Below are 7,763 nucleotides of genomic sequence, written 5' to 3'. Positions count from 1 at the left end.
GTATGAAAACAAACATGTCCGATGTCGTTCGCTATGTCTTGCTCTATATGGTACCTACCTATCTGCATAGACGCGTTCTAGGTTTTAACACTTCATTTGGTTGGTTTATCAACAGATTTAATTAGCTCTACATTATAATGTTTTCAATTATGTAGGTATTGCGTGAATGCTACTGTTTATTAATATTTTCCTACCTACCTATTGAATTAATTATTATATTCAATACTGTAATAATTATTTATATGTAATTAGTTTTTATTGTGGTTTTGCTAATATCGTATATTTTTAATTTTATCGCTAGGAAAACAATCTAGTTTATAAGTTACCTAAATAGATTGTGTAGATACTAATGTTTCTATGTTTTTTTTCGTACAATAGTCAATAACATACCTACCTAGGTACCTAGATAGCAATTATATTGAGAGTAAATTAGGTGGAATTACACTTATTATAATATTAGGTAGGTACCTATGTGTAGTAATAATTGATATTGGAACATTGAGTTAGTGTATTGGAATTATTCAATTTATGGACTGGGTTGGTTTATTAATTATTATGTAGGTACGGCAAAGTAAGAGAATAACTTCTAGGTATATACATATTATGTACCTACTTAAAACAATATTAATTTCAATAAATTGTCTTAATGTAGATAGTTACGTAGCTGGGTATAGGTATATAATAATAAATTAAAATGCATAAGTACTTTTAAGTTTTAATGTAACGTACACGTAAGTAAGATTTCGCTACATGCGTAAGAATATGTACCTAAGTAGGTACCTACTACCTACATATTTTAAATAAATATTCACATTCATACATTCTAAATCCGTAATCTATTCCGCTTGTAATATGTATACAAGTACTTAGAAACACCTATAGAACTCGCACCCTACTTACAACGAACCCCTAAACTCTACCGGTCGATCATGCGTAAAGGGCGGAGAAGGGATGCAAAAGGGAAGAGCAATAGTAGGTACATTAACCTTTGATAAGTATTTGTACATATTATGAATTTACAAAATTATTTACGCAAACAAACTTATTGTTTTCTGTAATTCAATACTGACCTCTAGCGTGAGTTATGAGAACGAAAAGTTCCTTGCTGAAACGCTTCCTGAAATACATTGAGAACGGATGGCATGTCCTCGAGTAGAGTCGACTCCGATCGAAGTCAAATAATTCGTGAACAAAACTATTTCTCACTTAAACTTCACAACTTTCTTATACACTTGACTTCCGTTTCACTTATCCTTGTTGTTTCTGTTAGGAAAACTGTAATGCACTAGTAAATATTTTTGTAAGTTTAATATTTACATCACTCTGATTGCACTGGTGTACGTGCGTGAAACTGTAGTAACGAGACTGCCGAAGACGCGCCGCGCATGCCGCGAGGGACACGGTGTAAATATAAAAATGGACAAACTCCCCTTCTGGGCTCACCCGAATGAATCACAGTAATACATGTACACCTCTTTTGTATTCCACTATAATTTTTTAGGGTATAGAACATGAAACCGCGAAAGAGCAAATCAAAAGTTTGTAGCGCGTTTAAGCCGTGTTTCAAATTTGAGCGGTATGTAAATATGACGCTAACTTCCGTATACCATTTGACAATATATTGATCGACGCGACCCCCTCGGTCTGAGGACATTTTTCTCTGAGGCCGGCTTAAAATTAGGATAATCGCTGTAGATCAGTGGCTTACTATCCGTATTGTACCCAAATGTGTGGCGCAGCAGGTAGAAGTTTTTTGTATTATTTGGGTCGCAAGCTAGAGAGGTAAAACTTTAATGACTCATACCTAACTTCACCAGAGTTAGGTAGAACACTTTGTTTTGATTATTAATTCGTTTACCTGATTTCAAAATTATGCTCACGTGTACAGTGGTGTATATATCGTTTCTCAACCATTAGATTAGATGATTAAACATGAAAATTAAATTTGCATTTAAAACAGCTGACAATTTATAAACAAAAAACGGTTGCAACGGAAACCAAGTTTTTTATCACATTTTTGCTAAGTAAGTCACGTCTCACGAATGTCTGAAATAGTTTAATAAATATTTTAACCAAGCTTTGATTTGGTTTTCCACAGAACATTTTTATAACTGTTATGCCTAGGATAAAAATTTTAATTTTAACTAAATATTAATTAACTACAACGACGCGCATTTCTGACAAATATTTTCAAATTACCGTTATTAATTTCAAATCACGATCAAATCGAATGCAGAGTAGCCGAGTAAAAATACTAGCGGTCCGCCCCGGCTTCGCCCGTGGTACATTTTCACGTTTTCTCTACATAAGAACCATCCTCGTACTTCAAGGAATATAATAAAAAAAGAATTAACGAAATCGGTTCAGTTGTTCTCGAGTTACTACCTATGCGCTTACCAACACATTTTGCGATTCATTTTTAATTTTTATATTATAGATTAAATTATTTTACAATAAAATATGTATAACTAGGTAATTGTATTAAAACATAAAAAGTGCAATCCTCTGACCTCCTTCTATCCAGTAACTAATATTTAATGTACGCTTCTATCCTATTCCTATACATATGTATGTCACATAGGTATATTGCACATAACGTAACGGCACCGGTTTCCGACTAGCCTCCTCTATCCGACCATTTTGATTTTTATTTGATAAAACGTTTAAAATACGCGCGACACTCGTGAAACTGAAGGCTTTCGATCCAATCACTTATCGTACGTCATCTGTCCAAAATTGGGTTTCAAATTTTAACCGACATTTCGTCAATCCAAGAAAAGCTAGGCGAGGGTGTAGTTTGTATTGAATTGAATGCGAAAAAAACATAAAACGGTGAAAATAAACATTTGGATTTTTACGCTAAATACTCTGGTAAGTTTGTGGTTAATTTACTTTGAACGTTTTATTGGTGTTTTAAATTATTAATTTTAAAATATACATGCAAAGATAGCATGTTTTTATAGGTTTTTTTGGACAAATAATTATGGACGGAATGAGGAGCTTTTCAAAATAACAACATTCCGAAATCCGACCGAATCGGTCGGTAAACGGAATTTCGCACTTTGTAAAAGAAGGTAATTATCTATTATGCATGTTGTTTTGTGGAGGTTTCGTATTAAGTTATTTATTCTAAACGCTATGCTCACATACTACACCTGTATGCGACCAATGCTAACTTTAATGGATTATTTGTAATATACGTTTTAACTGACACTCTTTTTTGATTTTTTTGTTATTCATTTACAAAGACCGGTCTGGTTTAAAAACCCTATATTTTACGTTTATGACACATAATTGCATAACTACGAAATTGTGAGATCTTTATATGTGTACATATGAAATAGAAATGAACTAAAAATGAATATCAATTTCGGTTTAGAGGCTTTATTACGCAAATTTAGGTTTGGTCGGAATCTAGGTGCGATATATTTCCCTGTTTCCGTCCAACTGGGTTGCTTTTGCTTGCGCTGTGCTTGAGTGAAATTGTATGCGTTTATTTCAGGTCATCATCATGAGTGATAAAAAAGAGGCTGAAGTACTCTCATTAGTGTGGATGACCAGTGAGGCATTTTATGAGTTTGAGTTTGAGTAAATTTAATTTTAAATTACTACAGTCTAACATAGAGTTAGTTTTTGTTATTATAATAAATGCTCAAATATTATTTAAAACTAGCGGTCCGCCCCGGCTTCGCCCGTGGTACATATTTAAAATATCTCTCCATAAGAACCATCCTCGTACTTCAAGTAATATATAATAAAAAAAGAATTATCGAAATCGGTCCACGCGTGATGCAGTGAAAAGACGAAACGGGTTTTTACGAATTTCCATTGTATTTCTATTATCATAAAGTTGATTTTAGTAGAAAATATTTGACTGGTCGGAATCTAGCTACTCAGTGGTCGGAAACACGTGTATTTGTACTCAGTCGGTCGGAAAATGGTGCTTTCAGTTAATTTCCAGTCGTGACAGTTAAAATCCAAATTTAGGTAATAAAAAGCCATTATGAAATACAATTATGTGCATATTTTAAAATATAAGTTCGTAATCTTTCATAATATCATTTTTTCTTATGACCTCTAGAGTATTTAATTTATCTTTTAAAGGATTCATTTAGCCGTATCAATCAGTGGTCGGAATTCGGTGCCATTACGTTATTATATTAATTATTATTAAGCTTTTTTATATAGAATACGTAGGCATTTGACTGTACTACTACCTGATGGTAAATAGTGATGCAGTCTATGACTAGGCTTAAGATGAAAGGACATGCCTGCCACCTCCTCCTTTGAGTTTGATGAACGATTTCTAATAGCGTTTTGCTTGCGCATAAATGGTACGTCGCGTCGACTACGAAGGGATGGAAGCCAGCGGCACGTCTAGATGTTCGATGGTGAAACGGTACAGTAGCTTTTGTACACCACAGGGTCCACAGGACATTTTTATATTAAAAAAAATCTTTTTTTTATTACTTGCTGCTTAATATGTACTTGGTACTTGCATAATACTTTCAAGGCATTTCAGTCTTTGCTTATCTTGCTTAACGAATTTAATATCTATGTATGGGAACATCTAATAAAATCCGCCTGATCCACAATAGGTACCGAAGCCAAAAATATAGGCTAACCGGGCTAACTTCAAAAAGTAATACATGGATTCATAGCAAATTTGGAACCTAGATAAATAGCCTGAGACATAGCTGGATAGGTTTTATCCCGGAAATTCCACGGGAACAGGAACTATGCAGGTTTTTCATTGACTACGCGGGCGAAGCCGCGGCGGAAAGCTAGTACATAGTTTAATAAAAATAAAATGGATAAATGACACCACTTCAAGGCGTGGTATATTAAAGTTCCACAAAATAAATAAAACACAATATTGCAACAATAAAATTTTTAAATATAACTACTTAGGTAAGTATATGTAGGTATTATAGGTAAAGATTTGAGCAAGATTAAATGAAATTTAAATTAGATTTCAAGTTAACTTTTTTTGTGTTTGGATTTACGCGAGTAAGTATTACGACGTATTTAGACTTAAGCGTTTTGTTGTCTGGTGGGGCCCTGAAAACCAGCGCTATGCTGACCACATCGGCATAGCATTATGCTGAGCGGCCTTACCCTTTAGGTCGCCAGTCGCCACACAAATTATATTAGTTTTAATTTTTATGTTTGTTTAATTTTAAGAGTGTATTTTGATATTGTTTTTTGTTTCTTTGTTTGTGTTGGTGGTGGTAATTTGGTGTGCCTAATAAAATTTATTTTATTCTTTTATTTATTCTTCTATTATAGTTAGTTAGGTACCTACATTTAATAAAAGAAAGAAAGTAATGACCACTGTGCTGTAAAGTGTTCGAAACACAAATTATATTACAATTCTGTACATTGTAAATATTGAAAAAATAAATAGCAGGGGGTGTTACTGGATCGATACCAAACCCAAATATGTGATTAAAAAAATTTTTGTCTGTCTGTCTGTCTGTATGTGAAGATATCACGTGAAAACTAACGGTTCGATTTCGATGAAACTTGGTATTACCTTGTTATCCTGGGCGTAAATAGGATACTTTTTATCCTGGAAAAATACGTGGAAAAAAAATTAAACTTAATTTTTCAGTTTTATCCATAGACGTTGTTCTGTAGAACCGCGAACACACGTTGCGTATTATAATAGGCCTAGCCGTATTTGGGTCCAATAGATATTTATAAGATGTCATTGTCAGAGTTAGGTACTCTGCTGTAATGGAGAAATAAACCATGCACGCGAAGACCGACATCCGCGCGGACGGAGTCGCGGGCAGAAGCTAGTATGTAATATAAATATCGCGTTTAAAATCCATTAAAAAATAAAAAGTCATAACTTAATGCAATTGGTGTAAGAAAAGTGTCTTAAAAATATCCGCAAATGGTCATAAATCCCATCACTGCTCTGTAATCTGTATTATCCATACTTCCATATTAATATTATTATAAATGCGAAAGTAAGTCTGTCTGTTACTCAATCACGCCCAATTTGCATGACATTTGGTATGGAGATATTTTGATACCCGAGAAAGGACATAGGCTAATTTTTATCCCGGGAAAATGACGCAATCCCGGAAATCCCTCGGGAACGGAACGGAACTAGGTACTGGAATAATTTGCCTCCACCAATAAGAAATTGTTAAACACTACAGAATTTTAAATTTAAGTAAGTACAAAAAAGTTGTTCTTGCACAATTTCTTAACCAGCCTTATTAGCGCTAAATGTATACGCTCATATCATTATGTATATATTTATATGTGTAACTATGTACATTTCATTTTTATATTTAGACATAATATAATATATTGTTTCTTTTTTATTTTAATTATATATATAATAACTATCTTACTTATCTTTTATTCACCTATCTCAAAATTATAATAATATGCGTTTATGCTATTTATTTTACCACCCAAAAAACCTTTCTGGTGCTCCAAGCACAGAACAGTAAGAACAATTACTGTTCTGTGGCTCCAAGCGTAGCAAGTCGAGGGGACTACCTACTGAAAACCGGCGCCTCTCCACTAATACGGAGAGGCAAATGCTGAGTAGTCCACTTTATCACAAATACTGACCAAATACTAGAATATATCTGATGTAATATTTATTTATTTTTTATTTTCTATTGTTCTTAAAATGTAAGTATTAGTTGTAAGCTAAAATGTTGTATTTGTGATTAAATGTATTTTCTTTCTTCTTTCTTTCTTTCTTTCAAATTGATAAGCGGCTTACAACGGGTTCGAGACCAGGCGAGCGTGCGAGCGTGAATAAATTTATTTTTCAATCTGCGCATATGATAACACCACCACCACAGCTCGAATGGTGAAGGAAAAGATCGTGAGCAAAACCGACATGTCGAAGAATCTAAAAATTCGACTATTCGAAGGTGGAGGATTCGTGGTGGAGGCTCATGTCCCAGCAGTGCGAACATAATATATATGCTGGGCTGATCATGAAATTATAATACATCCCTTGATGCGTAATAAAATTGGCTCATGATGATAACCGATGGTATAAAATACAATATTATGTTTTGTAACTACATATATAGATTGCCTATTATATAATTTCCCTTTTACGGTTCCGAAGCGAGTATGAATATGAGATGCTATAACTACTGAAACTTCACTATATGGCTGTACGTTAATCCGTCGTCATCGCATGTCCGCCCTTATCTCATGAACCGTGATAGATAGACAGTTGAAATTTTCAGAGATGATGTATTTCTGTTACTCCTATACAGTTAAATAAAATAAAAATACTTAAGTACACAACGTTTTAGTTTATTTTTGCATACATTGAATTAAGGAGCGTATCATCAATATAATATGTAGCGGACATTTAAAATAACGAAGGTCTGGCTGTCGTGGGCTCCTGGGATATAAGGTTTCCTATCAGTTGTTAAGTAAATAAAAACCATAGTCCAGTTTCAGTGTCCAGTATTTCAATGAAACCCTTCAATTCATTAGTGCCTAGAGTTTGAACTGTACATAAAAGATATGTACAGTTCAAACTCTAATGTAGAGTCTGTGGTAGAGCTGTTCAAAACGTCAGCTCGTGACTACCTACTTTCTTTATATGGCTGCTCAAATTTAGATCGTCTTCGTCGTGCGAATTTGTATGACAGACGACCCGCTACTGGTAAACTGGCGCCTGGCGGGGACAGTACTACGCCTCGAATCATTGGTGTGGCAAGTGGCAATACTGATCTTCTGTCTGTTCTCTGTATTCTGTAGGTACT

The 7,763-nt window shown here is 34.1% G+C and overlaps 1 protein-coding gene across 1 annotated transcript in view; it reads left to right on the top strand.

The window, feature by feature from the left end:
* Nucleotides 1–7,763, top strand: part of LOC123700808 — a 535,837-nt gene that overhangs the window by 387,531 nt on the left and 140,543 nt on the right. The gene's annotated exons all lie outside the window — the stretch shown is intronic.

This window comes from Colias croceus, chromosome 20 (assembly GCF_905220415.1).
Source record: "Colias croceus chromosome 20, ilColCroc2.1".
NCBI lineage: Eukaryota > Metazoa > Arthropoda > Insecta > Lepidoptera > Pieridae > Colias > Colias croceus.
The sequence above is the reverse complement of the archived record's forward strand: the minus strand, read 5'-3'. Positions and strand labels throughout refer to the sequence as shown.